Source organism: Pelophylax lessonae (genome assembly GCF_965119305.1).
Source record: "Pelophylax lessonae genome assembly, chromosome: 1".
Taxonomy (NCBI): domain Eukaryota; kingdom Metazoa; phylum Chordata; class Amphibia; order Anura; family Ranidae; genus Pelophylax; species Pelophylax lessonae.
The window spans coordinates 455,105,237-455,129,836 of NC_138768.1; the positions used below are offsets into that span (position 1 = coordinate 455,105,237).

Here is a 24,600-nt window from a genome sequence, read left to right on the forward strand (position 1 = left end):
CAAGAGAATGTAATAACTTTTCCTCTGCTGTTTGAGGATTTAGAAAGAAGGAAGGCAGTATAATGTCCTGATTCAAATGAAAAGCAGACCTCACCTTGGGCAAAAAACCTGGGTGTGGACGTAGAATCACCCTATCTTGATGCAATATCAAGAATTGCTCTTAACAAGAAAGAGCTGCTAATTCTGATACTCTTCTGGCTGAAGTTACTGCAACCAAAAAGACCAATTTTCTGGTCAACAGAATCAGAGGGATATGCCACATTGGCTCAAAAGGCTGTTTTTGTAAAACTGCCAGCACCAAATTTAGATCCCAAGGACACAATGGTGGCTTCACTGGTGGAAGCATATCTAGCACCCGTTGAACGAAGGTTTGGACTAAGGAATGCGAAGCAATCGGTCTCTGGAAAAAAACGATAAGGCTGCAATTTGAACCTTAATAGTGCTTAAGGCTAATTTCATATCTACCCCTGCCTGCAAGAAGGTTAGAATTCTCCCGATTATATATTTGCGGAGATGCCATTTTCTGGCCTCACACCAGGAAATGTAAGATTTCCAGACTCTGTAGTAAATGCCTCTAGAGGCTGTTTTCTAGCATTTATCAGGTAGAGACTGCAGGGCCAGATACACCCCGCTCATTCAAGATCAAGGCTTCTATAGCCAAGCCATCTAATTTAGAGATTGTAAAGCAGGGTGAAATATCAGGCCTTGAGAGAGCAGGTCCGGACGTGGTAGAAGAACCCAAAGCCTTGCCACTGCAAATTTTCGAATTTGTGCATGGCAAAACCATCTGGGCCATGCTTGAGCCACCAGGATTACAGGTTTCCCCTCACCTGCATTCTGCGTAGAAGACGCAGCAGCACCGGAGGAAAGGCATAGATCAGGGAAAATTCCTCCCACGGAGTCACCAAGGCATCTACTCCGACTGTGAGTGGATCCCTGGTCCTGGACACAAATCTCTTCAACTTGTTAATGAACCTGAATGCCAACAGATCTACATCTGGGATTCCCCAGCATTGGCAGATCAATGCAAAGATCTCGAGGTGTAAGGACCATTCCCCAGGAAACATCTGTTGACGACTCAATGTCTGCCTGCCAGTTTTCCATTCCTGGAATGAAAACCGCTGATAGGCTTGGAACAAATTTCTCTGCCCAGGATAGGATGAGATCCACCTTCTTCTGGGCTGACTGACTTTTGGAGCCTCCCTGATGGATGATATAAGCCACAGCCGTGGCGGATTGCACCCTGACAGGGTAACCGTGAAGTCTGGGCGTTCAGTACTTTAAAGCCCGTCAAACTGCTCGGATTTCCAAGATTTTGATGGGAAGGCTCTTTTCTACCCAAGACCACTTTTCCTGGACAGTGGCTTCCTCCAGAACTTCTCCTCAGTCAGAGAGACTGGCGTCTGTAGTCACTACTTTCCAGACTACTGGAAGAAAGGATTCCCCTTTTTCCAAATTTCTGGTTAACAACCACCAACTTAGACTCTGACGAACTCTAGGTACCTGAGACATGCACCCATCTAGGGACTGGACCTTTCTGGTCCATGCTGACCGAATGTTGTACAACAGGGACACCATCTTCACTGTTTTTCCCTCATGCAAAAACGTACAGAAGGATACTTTTTCCTTCTTATGGACGAAACCAGATCCTTCAGGTCTGTGACCTTTCTTAATGGCATGAATACCTTTGCCTGTATTGTGTCCACAAGGAAACCCAGATATTCTAGACGCTAGACCGGCCGTAATACTGTTTTTGAAAAGTTCAGAATCCAACCCAGACATTCCAAAAACTGAACTGTCCGGAACACATTCCGGCTTAGAGCCGAAGTTGATCGGTCTATCAGTAATAGATCCTCTAGATCAGCCTTTTTCAGCCAGAGTGCCTTAAGGTTTCTTCAGCATTGCCTTGGCAACATGCCTCAAAATTTATCAAAAATCGTGTGCAAGCTAGCATATGAATTAAGCCTGCCTTTTAGTTGCTCAAAACCACGGGTTTTAATTTTTTACCATTACGATTTTCTAGGCACTGGCATCCTAACAACCAATGACATCATCAGTTAATAAGTAGGATGTATGTATAAAAGAAAGGTGCGCTGATCCGTGATAAAGCTGCTAAATCCAAATAAACATGTTCAGATGAATATAAACAAAACAATAATAATCATAAAGTCCCAAGGTCCAAAGAAATAAAATCCTTCTGTTGACAATATGATAACGTGAAAACAGATGTGAGATTCAGATGATATTCAATGATAGTGATTAAATCCCTCCACCTAGTGAATTTCCTCCTTACCCGGCGGACAAGTGCAAAATATAATACTCCAAACAACCTCTTCATGTGACCACACCAAAATAACGGTGCTCTTCACCACTGGTGCAAGAACCAAAATAGCCTCTTACCAGAACGATATCTATAACACGCTCTGTGATATCCTTGGTGCTGTTAATCTGCTTCTCTCCCTTCAAACAGGCACAGCGGGCTCTCCAAGGTTCATCAAAAGCTTAAATAGATCCTCTCCAGCAGAGACATGCAAAGCAATAATGGCCGATAGTGCATTACCTTTTATCAACGCTTTTATTAAAAAAAAAAAGTAGGATGTCGGTTGCCTCCACAGCATCCTTGTTTGACCATTCTGTGTCCCTCTCCCTCAGCACTGGGGTGAGAGGGGCTGATGGAGAGAACTTGAGGGAGAAGAGAAACATTTGAATACTAGTCAGTACCAGTTTGCAAAAGTGTATTTGATTAGAAGAATAAATCACCTTTAGCGTTGGGTGTTCTACGGGTGGATATTGCTGCATTGTTTAAAGCTATTAGAATCATTTTTTACATTTTGAAATGGGGTGCCTCGAGACTGTCCATAATTTTAAAGGGTGCCTTGACTAAAAAAAGGTTGAGAAACACTGCTCTAGATATCCTATCACTGATATCCCTTGAGACCTTAGAGCAGCCAATACTGGAGCTAGGATCTTTGTTAACGCTCTTGGAGCAGTGGCCAACCCGAAGGGCAGAGCCACAAACTGAAAATGACGTTTTTCTACTGCAAAGCGTAAAAACCTTTGATGGGCCTGAAAGATAGGCACATGAAGGTATGCGTCCTTGACGTCTATGGATGCAAGAAATTCCTCTCACAGCAGGGATGCCATGACTGAGTGAATTGACTCAATTCGGAAAGTATTAATGTTTAGAAACTGGTTCAGAGCTTTGAGATCCAGAATAGCTCTCACGTCTACGTTTGGCTTGGGGACTATGAAAAGGTTTAAGTAAAAACCCCTGTAATCACTCTTTGGGACCCTAAATGGTCCAGAGCCAGAAAGAGAGATCTTTTTTTTTTTTTTAGAAGATCTGCAGGTATGTTTGACTTTACAAACTGAGGATGCGGGAACACCAGAAATTCTAGTTTGTATTTCGGCGAGATAGTGGAAATAACCCAGTTGTCTTGAGTTATTTCCATCCAGACCTCCGAGAACCGTAGCAGCCTTCCTCCCACCCAACTGAGTGGGGGCGCCCCTTCACAAGGTATGATTAGAGCTAGACTTGGAAGGTCTCTGGGCCCAGGGTTTCTTCTGCCCTTGCCCTGAAGGCTTGGTTCTAGATTCAGAAGGCTGGGGCCGTCGCAAGTGCTTGGGATTAGAAGCACTGAGAGTCTGAGTGCAGGGAATCTTAAAAAGGAGGACGTTTGCTTTTCCTTTTAACAGGTAGCAATGCACTCTTCCCCCCTAAATCTTTTGAATATATTTATCCAGATCATCTCCAAATAGGCATTCCCTATGAAAGGGAAAACAAGCCAGCAATTTTTAGTCCAGGCTCCCAGTCCCTTCTACTGTTACTGGCTGAGTGATATCAGCTTCCTCACTGCCTTCCTCCTTCAGCAAGTAAGTGCTGAGAAGAGGACTGGCTCCAGCTGAGGGAATGAGCAGAAGAAGAGTGGCAGAGAGGAGGCCGCAAGTCCATGTCCATCCACCTCTTCATCTGTGACACAAGGATCCAGTGTTTAGTACATGGAGGGATATTGCATAGAAGTCCCAGAAAAGGTACAGTACATGTACACAACTTTCCCCCATGCCACTCTCCCCAAGCTCTGGATGTTGTGTATGATGCAGGGAAATGTGATTATTATCATCAGGATAGGCAGACAGTACATGTGCTTTGAGCCACATCACCTGTACTGTGTGATTATCATGATGATAATGATGATAATCATTGAAAGACAGTAAAATGCATCTTTAAGTCTGGTACACAGAGATAGTTTTTTTTTTCAACCCAGTGAACTGAACAAAAAAAAAAAAAAAAAATTGAGGAGCTCGCTGTACTAACTATGCAATATTAGGACAGCGATCTACCCGCTGAGCTATTGTGTTCTGACAGGGGAACTGCTTCCCCCACCATAACACAGTGATCAGCGTACGCAGCCATTGGCTGCAAGCACTGAATGGATGCGCATCGGCCGCTGGTTTTCCAGTATGGCCGTTAAACAGAAGCCAATCATCAGGCTGGCTTAATTTAGTCAGGCTGCTGTACACACTGGCCGAATGTTGGCAGTTTCTGTTAAACCAGCTGATATTCAGTCCATGTGTACCAACCTTTATGCCTTATATCACCCAGGGCAGACTCAATTTTGCTCAGTGGGGTATCGGTCTACTGATCCCCTTCTCAGTAGAGGGGAAGGAAGACCAGTCTGTTTCTGTTGTGCACAAACTGATGACGCCCACCCTGCTCTATGGCCTGCTATATGTTTGTTTACACCCAACTGCTCTCTGATCCGATTTGCCTAAATGGAAGGGATTTCTTAAAGACAACACTGCAATTGCATCTTTTTTTTTTATTAGATTGGGGGGGGGGGGGGGTGAGGGGCAGGGTTGGGGGCCCCGTCTGGTAGGCTGAACACAAAGCTCAAAACTGCTTGTCCCCATAATCTCAAATTCTTCCTACAATAGCTGAAGACATTAGTTTGTTCCTATCTGTCATTCTATAGATGAAATCTAAAATATAAAACCAGAATGCATTTAAACCATTTAGATCAGGCATGTCCAACCTGCGGCCCAGAACCACAGGCAATGCGGTCCACTGCCCCCTGACAATTTTTTTTTTTTTTGCTGGGGAGGAAGGAAGTCGATGTAGGGGCACAGCCACAGAGGTTTCCAGCTAACTATAGAGGCTGCCTCGGAGGGGATCATCCACTAGTTGTGTTAAATTAGTGCTGGGAGGTGGGGGGGAGGGGTGCGGGAAGGGCGCAGCAGCGTTTTATTACTTATATACCTTAACTATAGTATATATTTTATATGCGGCCCGAGAAAATTTCTCTACACTCAATGTGGCCCATAGAAGCCAAAAGGTTGGACACCCATGATTTACAAACACGATTCCAAAAAAGTTGGGACACTGTACAAATTGTGAATAAAAACAGAATGCAATGATGTGAAAGTTTCAAATTTCAATATTTTATTCAGAATACAACATGACAACATATCAAATGTTTAAACTGAGAAAATGTATAATTTTAAGGGAAAAATAAGTTGATTTTAAATTTCATGGCATCAACACATCTCAAAAAAGTTGGGACACGGCCATGTTTACCACTGTGTGGCCTCCCCTCTTCTTTTTATAAAAGTCTGCAAATGTCTGGGGACTGAGGAGACAAGTTGCTGAAGTTTAGGAATAGGAATGTTGTCCCATTCTTGTCTAATACAGGCTTCTAGTTGCTCAACTGTCTTAGGTCTTCTTTGTCGCATCTTTCTCTTTATGATGCGCCAAATGTTTTCTATGGGTGAAAGATCTGGACTGCAGGCTGGCCATTTCAGTACCCGGATCCTTCTTCTATGCCATGATGTTGTTATTGATGCAGTATGTGGTCTGGCATTGTCATGTTGGAAAATGCAAGGTCTTCCCTGAAAGAGAAGACGTCTGGATGGGAGCATATGTTGTTCTAGAACTTGGATATACCTTTCAGCATTGACGGTGCCTTTCCAGATGTGTAAGCTGCCCATGCCACACGCACTCATGCAACCCCATACCATCAGAGATGCAGGCTTCTGAACTGAGCGCTGAGAACAACTTGGGTTGTCCTTGTCCTCTTTAGTTCGGATGACATGGCGTCCCAGTTTTCCAAAAAGAACTTCAAATTTTGATTCGTCTGACCACAGAACAGTTTTCCACTTTGCCACAGTCCATTAATGAGCCTTGGCCCAGAGAAAACTTCTGTGCTTCTGGATCATGTTTAGATATGGCTTCTTTTTTGGCCTATCAAGTTTTAGACGGCAACGGTGAATGGCACGGTGGATTGTGTTCACCGACAATGTTTTCTGGAAGTATTCCTGAGCCCATGTTGTGATTTCCATTACAGTAGCATTCCTGTATGTTATGCAGTGCCGTCTAAGGGCCCGAAGATCACGGGCATCCAGTATGGTTTTTCGGCTTTGACCCTTACAGACCCTTATTCTCTGAATCTTTGGATGATATTATGCACTGTAGATGATGACAACTCCAAACTCTTTCAAATTTTTCTCTGAGAAACTCCTTTCTGATATTGCTCAACTATTTTTCGCCGCAGCATTGGGGGAATTGGTGATCCTTTGTCCATCTTGACTTCTGAGAGACACTGCCACTCAGAGGCTCTTTTTATACCCAATCATGTTGCCAATTGACCTAATAAGTTGCAAATTGGTCCTCCAGCTGTTCCTTATATGTACATTTAACTTTTTCGGTCTCTTATTGCTACCTGTCCCAACTTTTTTGGAATGTGTAGCTCTCATGAAATCCAGAATGAGCCAATATTTGGCATGACATTTCAAAATGTCTCACTTTCAACATTTGATACGTTATCTATATTATATTGTGAATAAAATATAAGTTTGAGATTTGTAAATAAGTCCATTCATTTTTTACTCACAATTTGTACAGTGTCCCAACTTTTTTGGATTTGGGTTTGTAGATAGTTAACATCAAAAATAAAATATGCAATTCCACTACTACTTTTAACTGTTTTGCAATAATCAGATCTTGTGTGCAGCCTAAAGAGAAATTATCATGCAAATTTATAGAGTAATTAAAAAAAACAAGCCTTGCTAAGCTTATCTCCACAATCAGTGGAGCAGTTTATCTGTGGTTATATGCTGGCAATGATGAGAATGTTCTCAAAGCAGAATTACTGATCTTTGCAAGTGCATCTCTATTCGACACAACAAATTCTGGACATAAATAAAAGGAGCCACTAAAATTTGTCTAAGATTGCAACTAATAGTCTTAACAAAAATAGCATGTGTATAAAAAAAAAATGTCTAACGAACAAACAAAAGCAGAAGACTCAATAAAGGTGTTAAATTCCCACACCGACTTTAGTTTCGTTTCACAGTGCTATTGGAATTAGGCTGGGTTCACATCTCTCCGCTTTCGCTGTCATGCATTCTTCTTACCCATTGCAAATGAGTATAGCCATTTAGGATACAATGTTCTCTAGTGATGCTTTTGATAGATTTCTTGGAAGATATAGCATAGCTGGGATGAAAAATCTTTTTTATAGGACCCTATCTGTGTGTGAAGCATATGAGGTCACACAAAGTCCAGTGCCAGCACAAAATCCTTCATAAACAATGGATTTGATGCAATTACTTTGTCATTGACATTTATTTATTTTGGTAGACAATGGAGAAAACACCACTATGCACTGAAGTCTGCAGAAAAAACAAAGGTGTCTACACTAATGTTTTTCCTTTTTTTTACATCAGTGTAATTGAGCGGCCAGACATTTGTGTTCCCTTTCTTTGTGACGCACATCTTCTGGGTTAGATTGGCCAGGCTAGTGCACAGTCATAGTAATAATTTAGTGGCAAAGTTGAAACTAAGGCCCCTTTCACACGGAGCGGACTGTATTGCGATCCGTTCCGGCACTTTTTTTTTTTTTTCACGGACACGGACATTTGTGTTATCCGGTCAGTATGTCCGTATATCATCCCATCCATTTGCGGATGATATACGGACATAATGCATGTCTATGGGATTGCGGATGTCAGCAGATGACACCGCTGACATCCGATTTTGCGTCCTTTCCGTTTTTTAAACTGAAGAAAAAAAAAAAAGGGTTCTGTTCCGTTCCAAAAAACGGAACAGAACTGAAAGGACGCAAATCAGATGTCAGCGGATGGTCATCCGCTGACATCCGCAATCCCATTGACATGCATTATGTCCGTATATCACCCGCAAACGGATGGGGTGATATACGGACATACAGAGCGCCCGTGTGAAAGGGGCCTAAAGCATAGCTAAACCCAAAAACAAATGATTGCATGTGACAAGGACAGATCTGAACTGTATAACCACACGTGGATGGCTCGTGCCTACTTCCGATATTCTTCAAATTTGTCTCTACACCACTGTGAAAACCTTGTCAACTATGATGACCTCCCATGGGTGTCTTGCGCCTCTATATCCCCCTCTTTTTTTTTCTTTCTTTCCTCTTCTTGATCCTCCTGCCTCGCTTCTTTTTCCTCTTCTTTCTTATGTAATAAAAGGATCAATGCATGCCGGACAGAAGCCCATCTCTGAATGGCCTGGGTGACAGCTGTATTTACACTCATGTTCTTATACGAATGTCATACCTTCGGTTAGCCTTTGGCAGGCGCTGATAATTATGCCTTGGTTTGTTATGATGGCATTGTTTTCCTCTATTCTAGATTTATTTTTGTACTTTATATTTCACACTTATGTATGTATACACTACCCTATGCTTACTTTTACAATTCACACTGCCCCCTGATGTCTGTAATACTTGCAGACTTTCAATAAAGGAGTTTAAATATAAACCCAAAAACAAAAAATATTATATTGCAGCTTGTCAATTCTTATGATGGCTGCATTCGATTTTTTTTCATCCGGTGATTTGGCCACTAAGTCTGTTATGATATTAATTCCTTTACCAGACCAAGCTGCCCAGCAAAAGTGTTGGTTAGAGGGTTGAGACAAACCATTTACCACTGACAGGAGTGCTTATTTATGTAAAACCGTTAACCCAAAAGGTAAAAAAGAAACTGTTTCATAACTGTTTGTTAGTTGGAATTCAGCTTTTGGCTCAGTCCATCTAACACACCACTCTCTCCAGATAATGTTGCTGTGCAGGTGTGTCCCTATCGTCCCTCCAATAAAGAGCACACACACTAAGACCGAAAGTGAGTTACTCGCCTGGTGACAATAAGGGGAAAAAGGCTAAAACCAGAAACTAAAGCAGCCACAACATCTATAGATTGAATATAGATAGAGGCAATATATTTTGTTTTTGAGTTTAGATATGCATTAATAAAAATATTCAACAGTCACTATAAATGCACTGAGGTAGATGTGCCAGAATTCTTTAAAAGGGATCAAGGGAGATAAAAGGAGAAATAAAAGATTTAAGATAATTTAATTTCAACTGTTTAATAAAAGTTAGAGAAACACTCACGAAGACATCGCATGTTTAGCAACAGGGGGATTTAACTCTGGTTTGCAAGCATTAAAGGTGTTCATATTGTGCAACAAAGATGGTACAATTTCCACAACAACTTTGTAGTTTAAGAGCTAGACCAGACACACCTTTGATGTGCATGAGATAGGTTTCCTTTGCACAGAACTGTCTACATTCAGAGTATTCACCTCAAAAAAATCAAAGATGTTTTGCACTCTGATACTTTTTTCACTTTCAAATAGTATTGTAACTAAATGTAAAACTCAACATAACAGACTGAAGTAAACACCTGCAACTCTTACCAAACTAAAACTACAAGTATAGTCTGGTCTGGCATAAGCCTATAATGACAAGGTGTGAGTTAAAACACAAATCCACATTTGTCAAGTGCATAGGCATGCACACATATCAGTCAGCGAGCATCTTTAATTTTTTTTTTTTTTTGTCCTTGGAAGGCAAAGAATTAGACTACAAACACCCCCCCCCCCCCCCTTATGTGACAATAGTGAGCCTCATGATTGATCTAACACCACATGAGACCAGGGAGGGAGCTATGGCAGGTCTTAATGTAGCATACACAGGACTTTCCCCAGTCTCAGCTGCTGAACAGAGTGGCACGCAAAGGTGAGTATATAGTGATGGGAAAGGGATTAAGTGTCCCTTTTCTTTACCCTTCATGGGCAAAAGAAAGGGTCACTTTTACAATAAATACATTTCCTATTCTGCATACTGAATAAAATAAACCCTGTTTTCTATGCAAAGGCCAATAGGACAGTAAGTGCCGGTTCACACATGCGTTCACAGACATCGCATATGATTTGGAGCGCACTGCTCCTAAAATCACATGCGTGGTCTGTGCGGTGCGAATTCAGCCATACAGTTTGTATGGCTAAATTCGCACCGCAATCGCAGTGAACACGCACAGGACCCTATTTTTGGTCCGCAGCAGAATCGGATCGCATGGTAGTTCACACCAGTGCAATCCGATTCCTGTGCGAACTGTCAGATCGCACTGCGATATGCGATCTGATCTGGGGGTGTCGTTAACTTTGAATTGACACCCCCATATGGCATTTCGCATATGGCAGTGTGAACTGCCTGTGCTGCAGATGCAATGTGGTAACACGCAGTAGATTCGCAGTTTTCCCACATCGCACTAATGTGAACCGGGACTTAGCGGCTACAGAAGTAAAAGAACGTTTTTTAATTGCTTTATGTCCATTTACTAATTGATGCAGTATTTTTCTACAAAGCTTTAGTTCACAATTCAGCTATAGTGTGACACAATTTACATCCCTGTGTCCACTAGTTAGCTGTGAAATGGACAAGTGCCACAAGGTTTGGCCGGCCTTACACAGTGCAAATTTCTTTCCTGTAGCCACGGGTTGCAGGAAAGAAATTTGCACGATTCTCCCATCAACACAGCACTGACAGGGGAATCAAGCTATTGACTGCTCCCAGCAGAGGGCGCTATCCTCGTCGGGATAAGACAGTGATTATATAATCATAAGCAAATCTGGCAGATTGGTTGGGCCCAAGTTGATCGATCAATCAACTTAATGCATTCAGCCTGCTCATTTACTGTTCGAATCTTGGCTAGTTCAGCAGGAAAATTAGAACCCTGTATGGCCCGCCTTAGATCACTAGCACGGATGACGATACATTTAGGCTTCATGGAAGTGTGCGTTAAGGACATTATGTCTGTGTGCATGCATTCCTTTTTGGAAATAAAAGCACATAGCTGCGTGCAGCCACCTTCACACATCCAAGTCTATGGACAGCCGTACGCAGCTTCAGGACACCTTGGGTACCAGAAATATGCAGCATCTTTAGATTGCACGGGCAAAAAAATCCATGTGCATAAAGCCTTAATTTAAAAAAAAAAAAAAAAAAAACAGGCTAACATGATGGGAACATGTTAGTGTTTCGTCACCTCGCCTATACTCCAGTTTTCCTGGTGTTTAACCTATCTTCATCTTTTCGTTTGCAATCATTTTTAATACGTTTTCAGATAACAAGATAACAACCATCATCAGTTCAGAGCAAACTAATTTAAGATCATAAAGGATACTCATCATAATGAATACAGGCAACAATGGCAACATGATACAGTGGGACAGCTCAAAAACCAGAGGCATATTGGATGATCCAAATAAGAGTAAAAAAATAGATCACATGTACCAAAACCCACATCCGTCCCCAACACTGATCGCAACCATAGGCTCCCGGGACGCCCAGCGACCCCATGAAGGCAGTGCCCATGTACACCCCAGGTGGGTAGACATCGACCCCCCCCCACCCACCTGGCCTCAAACATAACAGGGCCATTCAGTAAGGGGTAACAAAGCCACAAAGGCCGCTAAAAAATCATAGTCACACTGTAGCCGAGTCACAAAAAATGACCTAGAGAACAAGAGAAGGAAGGACAAAGACAAAGAAAAAGTAAAAGGGAGAAATGACAGAAGAAAGAGACAGGAGAGATAAGAAGAGCAGTCTCAGAGTGGGCACCGTTCGGGCAAAGTGGCTCTATCAAATAAGGAAAAGGAGTCTGTTCAGCATTAATTACGAGGCCGATAGATATTGGATCCAGGGTTCCCAAACTATCAAATTGGCAGCGCCTATCCAAAAGAGTAGCCGAGAGGCATTCATTCAGCATGATCCAGGTCAATTTATGCTTAACAAGGTCAAATGGAATAGTGGGGGACCTCCATGAGCGTGCTATAGCCAGCCTGGCCGCCGTAAGAACAAACGCCACCAATTTCCTAGCCCCACGGGGCACCTGGCCCGGGGCATGTCCAAGCAATGCCTGTTCGGGAGACTTGGACAGGTTGACCTGAGTAGGCAAATAAATAAAATTGTACACCCGGATCCAAAATCTCTGTAACTTAGGGCAGGTCCACCAAACATGGAGGACCGTGCCCCAGTGACACAGCCTCAGAAACAGGATGCCGGGGCTCCTGGAACATAGGCAGCTATATGTGTCGGCACCATATACTAACGCATTAACACCTTAAAATTAGCTTCAATTAAAGAGGTATTCACATATGACCTAGAGGCGTTCCGCCCCATCTGGAACCAGTCCTCTAGTTCATACACGGATCCAAGGTCCTGTTCCCATTTTTGCATGTATGGCAGTTTGACCATAGAGGAGGTAAGGATGTCATAAATTTGTGAGATGTGCCCCGTATGCTTATCAAAGGACCTACACAAGAATTCCATTGGAGTAGAGGTCGTGAGATCAGAGGTAGACTGCAAAGAACGGAGGTAATGTGTAAGCTGAACAAAAAATATGGAACGCTTCACGAATTTGCGTGTCATCCTTGCCATGCTAATCTTCTCTGTATCGTTCCAATTTTAGTATATGTGCTGCCGAGGAAAGCACCCATCTTCATCTTTTAGTGCTTAACATTAAGTACAAATCACACATCTTCATCTGACTCTGCATTTAGGACCACACATCTTGTATGAATAAGCAGACTATTGATCACATGATGTCTAGTCACTGTTGATAATAATGGGATTTTTGTACTTACCGTAAAATCCAAGTTCATCGACAGACACAGTGCTCCATTAATCATAACTACTGGGTTATATTGCCTCCTCCAGCAGTATGATTAATCAGAACAAAAAACACCTGGCTACGCCCATGGGCTGTCCTCAGCTGGTATATAACCCCCCTCTCTGCTCTAGGTAATCAGTTTAGTAGCAAGCAGTATTAGAAGTATCAGAACTCCATAGAGGGTGGGTGCTGTGTCAGTCAATGAACTCAGAGAAATGGATTTTACGATAAGTACAAAAATCCCATTTTCTCTTTCGTTCATCGACGTAAGCAGCTCTCCATAAATCATAACTAGTGGGATGTCCAAAAGCAGTGCCAAGAGGAAAATGAGAGGTGGGGGGAAATAACCCAAGGCTAAACATAAGAGTCCTTAAAAAAAAAATGAATAAAAAAAAAAAATGAATAAAAAAAAAACACCCCTTAAGAGGGAACAGCCCCTCCTAAACAGCAGCCTGCAAAACTTTGCAGCAAAAAGAAGCATCTGCAGATGCCAAAGTATCTACCTTATAGAATTTTGTATGCACGGATGACCAATTGGCCACCTTGCAAACTTGCGATATTGAAGCCTGATGACAGAAGGCCCAAGAAGCACTTCGTGCTAGAGTAGAATGCACCGTGACAGGGAAAGGTGGAACCTGACCTTTAATGGAATAGGCCTGAGTCCCCATCTGTCTGATCCATCTGGAGATGGTACCTGAAGAAGCAGACAGCCCTTTTCTTGGTCCGTCCGTAACCACAAAAAGCGAGTCTGACCCCTGAAAAGACTCAAAAGCTGCCAGATACACCCGAATCGCACAAACCACATCCAAGGTATGCAAGGCAAATTCCTTGGGATGAGCCGGCTTGGGACACAAGGAAGGCAACACAATGTTCTCATTCAAATGGTAGCCAAAGACAACTTTGGGCAGGAATGATGGACAGAGACGAAGAACCACCCAGAAGAATGTCACCTTCTGGGATAACGTAGACAAGGGAATCTCCAGAATATTCTCAAATGGAGGTTTCTGTAGAACCGAAAACACAAAATTTCAATCCTATGGTGACAAAAGAGACCGTACAGGTGGAGCCACATGTCAAACCCCCTAAATGAAGGTACAAACTAAAGAGTGCATGGCTAGAGGGTCGCTGAAATAGAATTGCCAAGGCAGACACCTGGCCCTTAATGGTACTCAAGGTGACTTCTGAACAACTTCTGAATGCCGCGAAAGGTTATGATCCGAGCCGCAGAAAAGGATCGAGTATGGACGCCAATCGACTCACACCAAGAAATGTACGCTTTCCACGTACGATGGTATATCTTACTGGAAGACGACTTCCTTGCCTTCACCATAGTAGGGATCACTGATCCAGACAGACCTCTATACCTCAGTACCTGGCTTTCAATAGCTAAGCCATTAAAACCAGTGACTGTAAAGCAGGATTGCAGATTAGCCCTTGGGACAACTGGTCTTCTTTGAGAGGAAGCCCCCTTGAAACGTTTATGGCCACCAGGATGACTGGAGGATCCTCACTCTTGATTCCTCACAGGAATTGTGGAAGAAGCCTTAGCCGAGGATGATACTGGCCTTACCGTGGCCCTTGGATGCCTGCGGTGCCTGCAAAAGAAACCTGTGATCTTGCCACGAACTTCGGTATGCTCCTGTGGAGCTGAACCTGCTAAAGGAGCTGCATGTAGGATTGTGCAAACAGAACTGTCTTGAAGGTGGATACCACCAGACTCAGAACCTGTATGCAAAATGGGAGAGAGAACTATCTGTGTAACAGTAGCCGGTGAATCACAGCCTGTGGTTCCTGAAATTCTTCCAGGAGGAAGGACCACCCTGGTCAGAATTAAAATCAGACCTAGGTAAATCAATTTCTTGGACAGGGATAGGGGGGACTTTAGGTAGTTCAGACATCACCTGAACCTTGTAGGAACAAATTATATCGGCGCAAGCATAAATAAATAAACCAAGCTGCTGACACCAAGGCACAAAAAACAACACCCAGATAAATATTCATAAAAAACAGTGCAGCGCTGCAGTGATCAATAAGGGTAAAGGATAAAACAATAAAATTCTTCTATTAAAAAACATATAAGTCCAAAAGGTCAAAACTTATATTCTAAAATCTTCTGTCTCAATCCTAAAACAGATAAAGGGAAAGTTCATCCAGGCAATAGAGAACCAGCGAAGGTGCACGATGCTGTAAACTCAAAATTAAGGTGCTCTCACTCACCTGAGAGCTGTTTAGAAACAGCATATAGAACCACCAAAGCAGCCTTCCAAATCTCTGAAAACAGCAACTGGAACCTCCCTTTCTTGATAAGATAACTCCCACTCAGAAGATGAATTCCCCATGCAATGTAAACAAACGGCATACCATAGCGTGATACTGCAACGTCAATACCTTTATTTGTATAATAAAAAGCCTCTTACATTACATCTGTGGGGATGTCCGCATAACAATCAGCGATGCTGTGAACACTGGTGTCCTGTACGCCGATAGACTAGCTTCCGACTGGGACTGCAGGTGACGTCACGTAGCTCCTCCTCCCTCCGCACACGTTACGTCCGTGGGGCGGGACTTCTTCGGCTGAGCCTTATTTTCTGAAGAAGAGGAATACTGATCTGATCTATATTGGTGATATCCTTGGAGAAAGTTTATGTCTTACTAGCCCGTCTGGTGACACAGGGGCTAAGTGTGAGATGAGAGGCTAATGAGACGGTGTGGAGGATCACCAGCACATTGAAGAGCACTGAATGTTTATATCTTGTGCATGCTTCACCATAATTTGCACCTGTGGACTGCTCTCCTCGATATCATCTTCATAATCCATATTTGACAGCGCTGCACTTTTTGTTATATAAATCCCTTACAAAGGGAAGATCAGATAAGACCTTGTGGAAAGTCTGGTCTGCCGACCAACATTTTGGCCATATCATGCGCCGAAGGATCACTGCTGTCACGGACACCCCAGAGACCAAGGCAACCGCTTCCAGAGAGCATCACAGACGAACTGCAACCCCTGGACCAACTAGTCCGCCAGCTCTGCAAAAGTACAAAAGCTTTACCCACTCATGAAAGTCAGGCTCACCAATGCTATGTTGAACATCGGCCTAAGGACCGAACCGGCCACAGTAAACATGTGGGGGATCAAAGTTTCGGCTCTCCTGTCAAAAGGATCTTTTAAAACCGGACTCCTCCACTGGAATTAGGGTGGATTTATTCAGCCTGGAGACCTGAGGGTCCACCACAGGTGAGACTGCCCACTTATTCAAAAGAAACTCCTCAAAGGATGACGTCCATCAAAATGCTTAGGCACCGCCCTAGTGCATTTAGCAGAACTACACTGACTTGTGACAATTTTGTCACCTTTTGCGGGAAAAGGGAATACCTTTGCAACTTTAGAGGCTCTGCGGGCACCAAGGGGCCTCTGACGCAGCAGTAGCTGCATTCTCCATGTTGAACGTTTTCCGCGCCGATACAATCAGTGTATCAACCAGCGCCTTTTCATGCGCAGCTGCAGCAGAAAAGGAATCATCCTCACTATCAGAGCACTCGAAGTATGTAGAGACAGACCCAGTAGGGTCGCTATATACTAAGCTCACCCTGAAAACATAAGCAGGGGAGGCCCCTGACCGCAATCCTGCAAGGAGATGCCGGCCAAAGGTCCACAAAAGGACCAGGTCGTGTGCGTCATCACGAGACGTTTAACTCACCGGCCAGCCCCCATCTTGTGGGGCTATGTCACGGCCGATCTAGCGTGGGGCGAGGCGCGCTCGCCTGCCAGATTGGGGAGACCGTAAGGATCTAGAATATCCGGCAGTCGATAGTAGTCCTCACAGAAACAGAAAATAATAAAAGAGGGAAAAAATCAGTTTAAAGAAATATAAAATGCTAGGACCAGAGATCCCAGCAAGGAACTAGTGCCTATAGCAGGAAGTGGGAGTATATCCCCTCGGACTGCCCCATAGGTGTGGTAAAGCTTTTTCCTGCCTAGTGTCCTACTCCTGTAGGGGGCAGCATAACCCAATGATCAAGAAGATTCTGGAGCTGTGTCTGCCAATGAATGAAAGAGAAACAATATTTTTTTACTTTCTGCTATAAAACATTCCCAATAAAATAAAAAAAAAAAAAATCAAATTTCTTTATCAGTTTAAGCCAATTTGTATTCTGCTACATATTTTTAGTAAAAAAAAATCCCAAAAAGTATATAGTAATTGGTTTGCGCAAACGTTATAGTGTGATAGATATATGGGATAGATATATGGACTTTTTTTAAAAAAAAACTTTATTGTTTTTATTAGTAATGGCGGCGATCAGCGATTTGTAGCGGGACTGCTTGGACTAATCTGACACTGACACCAACGCAGTGATCAGTGCTAAATAATATGCACCGTTACTGTATAAATGACACTGGCAGGGAAGGGGGTTAACATCAGGGGGGCAATCAAGAGGTTAGGTGTGCTCCTAAGGAATGTGTTCTGTGGAGGGAGCGGACTGACTGCAGGAAGAGAGAGATCAGTGTTCCTGATTACTAGGAACACACAATCTCTCCCTTCCTGCCTGACATTACAGCAGTCTGCCTTGTTTACATAGGCAGAGGGTCGTTCGGTCAGTCTCCTTGACAATCGCAGGAGGTCAGAGGCGATCGCGGCTGCCTGTCTCGCAGACTGGCTCCCGCGCTTTGTTTAATCACAGCGGCCCCTAGAGAGTTAAAGCAAAATCACGTACATGTAAGTGATATTGCAATTAAGGGCCGCCCTGCCGTTTATATGTATGGTGGGCGGTCCTTAAGTGGTTGCAAGATGGAAAAAAGGTACCATTTGTCAAAGCAGAAATCTCCTTGATAGCTGCCCTGTTGGACAGCTGTGGAGGGAAAAGAGGTGCCCTGTCATACCTCACAGCTAGCCTTAGACAGTACATAGGAAGATGGGACAAAATACTACATGGAATTTGACCCCTGGGGGCTCATGAACACATGAATAAAAATGGAAGTGAAACCTCTTTAAAGAAAAATTACACAAGCCAGTCAAACTGCCACCTGCAAAACTTTATGTCCAAAACTGGCATTGACTGATACAGCTACTTACATCTTTTAAAAGTTGGCCAATGTCATCAACTTTTGTGGCCAAGTGGCAGGTTTAGAAACCTGCAAAACTGATGGGCGATGGTGAAAAGTCCAGGATGCACTTACTGCCCAGGTTGAGTGTGTTGTAACCAAAACATTGGTTCTCTTGGCTTGATAGGACATGCTAGGACAATGGTCTGCCGGATCCAGTGTGAGATTAGAATGGTGGATGCTGAAAGCCCTTATGAGAGCCCTCTACAACGTCAAACTGGAAATATGTCCTTCAGAGGCCACCGGCATTCACCTTAATAAACTGTGTAGGCTGCATTCACATGTCAGCGTATGATCGCGGGCAGAACCGCCGCGGTTCCGCCCGCGATTCGGAGATTTATTGCAAATCGCGAGACGCCTAGCGTTGCCCGTTGATTTGCAATAGCCCCCCAAATGCAGAGCGATGTTGCCGCGATTTACGCCCGCCGAATCGCGGCAACATCGCGCAAACAAAATCGCGGGATGCAATACGCTCCAAAGAAGCTCTTGTACTTTTTTGAAGCGTATTGCGTCCCGCTCGATCATACGCTGACATGTGAATGCAGCCGTACGGTTACTTTCTTGAAATGTTGAAAGAAAGGGGTGCGCTGATTGAGTGAAAGGCTGCAATCAGATGATATGTAGTGTAAATGTTAAAAAGTGATGGTGCGCTTTTCTAAATTGGTGAAAAATCATATATTGAACAGTATATAAAAAATATAAAGGATGAAAACCCAAATATCACAGTGTTGAGTGAATGAAGTGTTAAATCAATCAATGAAGTCTTAAAAAACATTCAATGTGACTCCAACAAATAAACCACTAAAATGAAAGTCCATTAAATAATGTGGTCCAAAGTAATGGGAAATGGTGAAAAGAATCCAAATATAAATCAAGGTGATGATAAGGTGTTCCCTCCACCTGGTGAAATGCCTCCTTACCCGGCGGAAAGAAGGTAAGTGCCTGATAATAATAATTCACATGTAGATAAAGCCAATGTCCTAATTCCACCTGCACACGTGCACGGTCACCCGGGTGATAAGTATATACAAGCCTCTTACCAGATGTAAGAGACAATCAAGCCTCTAAATCTCTTGGGCATGAGGATGCTTCCTTAACACAATGGATGGATAGGATCGTTCCCACTTTCTTCCCTCTGTACAAGCCACCGTATGTCTCCAATTCCTTAGGGTGAGTAGAGTATACTCCCCACGATGTTCCAATGCACATGAAAGAACAGATGGGACTGATAGTGCATTACCTTTATAAACAATTTATTGTGTATAGACTTGCACTTACAGTTCAGTAGAACGGTTACGAGCAGATTATCAAAAAATTACAGGCTGAGGATCTCTGGGTGCATCGGGTCCGGCTGCAGCACGGACCGCCGATGACGCAATGACGGCACGGCCAATAATGGTCAGAGACTTTCAGAAATACACAGATTTGCACAGCTCAGGGTTGAAGATTAGCAGTCATGCTGTCTATGGAGGGAAACCTCCATAGACAGCATGACTGCTAATCTTCAACCCTGAGCTGTGCAAATCAGTGTATTTCTGAAAGTCTCTGACCATTATTGGCCGTGCCGTCATTGCGTCATCGGCGGTCCGTGCTGCAGCCGGACCCGATGCACCCAGAGATCCTCAGCCTGTAATTTTTTGATAATCTGCTCGTAACCGTTCTACTGAACTGTAAGTGCAAGTCTATACACAATAAATTGTTTATAAAGGTAATGCACTATCAGTCCCATCTGTTCTTTCATGTGCATTGGAACATCGTGGGGAGTATACTCTACTCACCCTAAGGAATAGGAGACATACGGTGGCTTGTACAGAGGGAAGAAAGTGGGAACGATCCTATCCATCCATTGTGTTAAGGAAGCATCCTCATGCCCAAGAGATTTAGAGGCTTGATTGTCTCTTACATCTGGTAAGAGGCTTGTATATACTTATCACCCGGGTGACCGTGCACGTGTGCAGGTGGAATTAGGACATTGGCTTTATCTACATGTGAATTATTATTATCAGGCACTTACCTTCTTTCCGCCGGGTAAGGAGGCATTTCACCAGGTGGAGGGAACACCTTATCATCACCTTGATTTATATTTGGATTCTTTTCACCATTTCCCATTACTTTGGACCACATTATTTAATGGACTTTCATTTTAGTGGTTTATTTGTTGGAGTCACATTGAATGTTTTTTAAGACTTCATTGATTGATTTAACACTTCATTCACTCAACACTGTGATATTTGGGTTTTCATCCTTTATATTTTTTATATATTGTTCAATATATGATTTTTCACCAATTTAGAAAAGCGCACCATCACTTTACTTTCTTGAAATGACTGGTTTGGGACACAGCGATAGTAGCATGATGTCCTTGATCAGGTGGAAAGCTGATAGAAATTTCAACAAGAACGAGAGTATTGAATGTAGGACAACTATATTCTTATGAAGAACCAAATATATGAAAGCTTGCAGGAAAACACCACCAGTTCATAGACCCTGAGGGGCGGTTTCTGCAAAATTGACAATTCTAGATTAAGGTCCCTTGGTTAAAACAGTGGCCTGACTGGATGAGCCATGTGTGTTACTACCTGAATAAAGGCTGGACAAGTAGCAGCATTGGCACTGGAACACAGTCAATGACAACTGATCCACTATGTGTTAGAGAAAGACCAGGAGATGAGCAACCAAGAAAGAATAAGGGCATATTCCTAGAGGTTCACAAGAGTTCTCCACGTAGGAGGCTACGTCCTCTGCGGAAAGTGGAAAGTTTTATGAGACTTTGCCTTAAACATTGTACAGTTGAGTGCATATAACAATCCTCTCTGCCTGTAGACAAGACATTATTGCCAACAACTGGTAAACAGGCCCTTAAAACACCAAGTACTTTTTACAGTGGTAGATTCCAATAGGCATCCAAAACCAGGGGAATTAGATCTACATACAATTACCTGCAGAGAAAATCCAGAGCCACCATAATCACCAGAATCCCCTTGACTTCTCTCCAGCATAGAAGTCGCGACAACAATCTTACTGGTGGGTAAGCATAAACCAGAATGTAGTGACCCGAAGGAGCTACCAATGTATCTATCAAGTTCGTCCAAAGGTCCTTTGCCCTTGGTGCAAACCCAACCACCTCTGAAATGAGATGTAACACCAGAAGATGCAATATCGGTTTTTCTCCCATCACTGGCAGATTTGCTGGACCTTTGGTTAACCACTTCTTGACCGGAAGGATTTATCCCCCTAATGACTATGCCATTTTTTGCGATACGGCACTGCGTTACTTTAACTGACAATTGCGCAGTCGTGCGAGGCTGTACCCTAAAAAAATTGATGTCCTTTTTTCCACAAATAGAGCTTTCTTTTGGCAGTATTTAATCACCTGTGCGATTTTTCTTTTTTTTTCGTGTTATAAACAAGAAAAGAGCCACAATTTTGAAAAAAACTAAACAATATTTTTTACTTTCTGATATATAACATTCATAATAAAAAAAAAAAAATGTAAAATCACATTTTTTCATCATGTTAGGCCAATTTGTATTCTGAATTACAATTATAGAGGGACTATTGCGCTTTACTGAAAAAAGTGAACCAGCTGCTGGCACTACAATACAACTATAATTTAAAAAAAACTGCTAAAACCATTGCCGCACTAAAAATATGAAGAGTAAGTCATGGGGTGTTTGTTGGCCCCTAACCTTATGCTGCACAGGTGGAGGCAAAACTTCATGTGGAGAAGAGGCCTGCTCTGTGGACTTGGGCTGTCAGGGACCCTTGCCCCATGTGGAAATTAAGGGTTTATGAAATCAATTTTTTTTTAATCCAAGGCTACCAATTTGTAAACCCATTTGTCCTACACATGGGTTAGTTAACAGCCTGCAAAGTCATCCCCACTACCTCCAGCTGGACAGTTGGGAGTAAAACTGCATAAGGTAAGGGGGGCTTCTCTGAAGACTTGGGCTGTCAAGACATTTTCCCCCTGCAAATGTTAAAATATTTGGGGATTTTGATGTCCTGTTGGAATTTCCTAGAAAATGGGAAAAAAACCCACTAAGGGCAGAAGGGGTAGGCTCAGATTTGCTACAGGATTCACAAAGTGCGCCATGGCGGTGCTTATGCTATATTACCACCTTTTCCTGCTGAATTATTCAGGACAAAAAACATTCAGCACCAGCTTTCAATACAGGAGGGACAGACCATTAGGTTAGCCAGTTACACTTGCCCCACTGGAGCAAAAACCCCACAGCGTATAAGGAAACTGGGCGATCACAGCCAAATCTGCACACAACAAGGAACTTCATGCGCTCCAAGCCTGCAACTCTGGTACCTGTGTAATTAAAATTATGCAACCTGTCACCCAGTTAGCAACTTGCTTGAGGACAAAACCAAAAGGAACTAGGATTTCCAGAACATTCTAATGACCTCTTAGTTGATAGGCTAATAATAGAGTTGTCCACAGCTGTGGAGCGAATTTCGGCCACCTGCAGCCACTACAGAAGGTAGCAATATACCTAATTATTTAAAGCTGAACTCCAGCTTTTGATACACTTAGGTTTGCTCACATGAACAATGTCCCTCACTAACATGTGAGGCCGCTGGATGTGCGGTATAAAAACTGTACGGAGCTGAGCTTCCGGGGTCGAGACTTTGTGTCTCATACCCAAAACACACTAGAGTCTGATTGGCTAAATCAGAGAGGCATGTTGAGAGTTCTCCCATGTTAGACTACAGGACATCTTCCTATTATGTTATGGGGATGAGGCAATATGCAGTCCAACAGGGGAGAACTTGGGTAGAGCTAAAACTGCTCGAAATTTTAGCACAGCCGAGGAAGTTGTGAAACCACTACAGGAAGTTAGGCGCTTACTGAATTTATGGCAGGATCAACAGGCTATTCTCTTTACTTGCAGTACAGCTGCATGATTAATAGTTAAAAGATCGCAATCTCTATTCAACCCCCCCCCCCCCCCCCACACACACACAAACTTAATCAAGCATTTCCACGATTCATGTAGAAAGTGCAGAGCAGTTCCCTGCTCACAGCTGTCGAAAAAAAAAAAAAAAGCAGCCAGCGGTGTTTAATAAAAAGTTAAATTGTATCTTTCTGTACATTTACAGATCAAAGGGATGAACTTCAGTCTGCAAATGAAGTCAGTTTAAGCAACCTTATCAAGAAAAAAATAAATATATATTTTTTGTGGTTTTTATTAAATTGTTCCTCTGTTTCACCCATTATTAACCCGTAATTTACTCTAATCAGCCTTATTAACTCCTTATTCTCCTTCATTTGATTATTCTCCTGTTTTTTTTATTTATTTACTTCTATTTTATAAACTATTAATAATTAAAACTTTTTTTTTTGTTTGCGTTGTTCATTAATATTTTTTACACCCTTAACATAATATTTACATGTATGACATAAAAAAAAAAGTGCAAAATTAAAAAAAAATAATTTAATTTGTAAAATAATACTTCAATGCTTTGTATCATTGCTGACAGCTGAAGTGTAAAACAAAAAAGTTGCAGGAATTTTTTTTATTTCTTTACACATTACATTATTTTTTATTACATTTCTTTAAATTTGATTAAAGCAAAGAGTATTTTGTCTTATTTTATTGCCATATTGTTTGATAACCTACTGTTCAGGGATTGTAAATCTTTAAAGTAAAGTTCTTCAGAATCGTCAGAGAATCGTGATCTTTATTCTAAGCAAAAAAAATTGTGATTCTCATTTTTTTTCAGAATTGTACAGATCTAACTTGCAGTTTTTTAAAAGAGAAAAAGCATGGGAGAAGAGTGCATGTATTGCACCAATGCACTGAAACACTGTTTTATTTTATCTATACACTTTAAAAAAATGTTCCACATCAAACATTTGAATATGATTCTAAAGCCACATAAAGAAATTAAGGTGCAGACCCCTTTACATATTAAAAGAACAGTGGCTTAGTACAAACTGTGCTGCTTAGAAGACTTTAGTGGGTTCTTATTTTTCAAAACCAAATTTTATTTCATTTGAAGTAAAATGTAGGTTAAAGACAAACTAAGAATGTAAATATTTCTGTGAAAACAAGCTAGAATTTCATAGATAAAACCGCATTTGCCTTGTTTATTACACCTTACAACTGCAACTTTGAAGTGGTGAGAGAGATACTAGAGAGCTCAAGGTTTCAGTATGAGAAGACTGTGGAAAACCTAGTGTGGTAATGGTGACACCTAGTGGTGAACAAAAAAGGGGTCATAAAGATCCTGTAAAGACTGGCAGCATACTAAACCTATTAAAGAGGAATCCTGGACAAACCGCTAAATATACAGTACAAACACATACATTAAGGCCCTTTTCACACTTGTACGACCTAAAAGTCACAAAATTTTACAGCGATTTCGACTGGACTTGAAGCAATGCCTGTGTAATCTTGAGGTCTATAGACCTCAAAACACATCAAAGTCGGACCAAAGTAGTGCAGGGACTACTTTGAAGTTGTTGCGACTTGAAGTCACACAGATATGAA

General features: G+C 42.4%; 1 protein-coding gene across 4 annotated transcripts in view; it reads right to left on the reverse strand.

Moving 5' to 3' along the window:
• EPS15L1 (epidermal growth factor receptor pathway substrate 15 like 1) overlaps positions 1–24,600 on the reverse strand; it is a 354,413-nt gene that overhangs the window by 77,089 nt on the left and 252,724 nt on the right. The window lies entirely within an intron of this gene.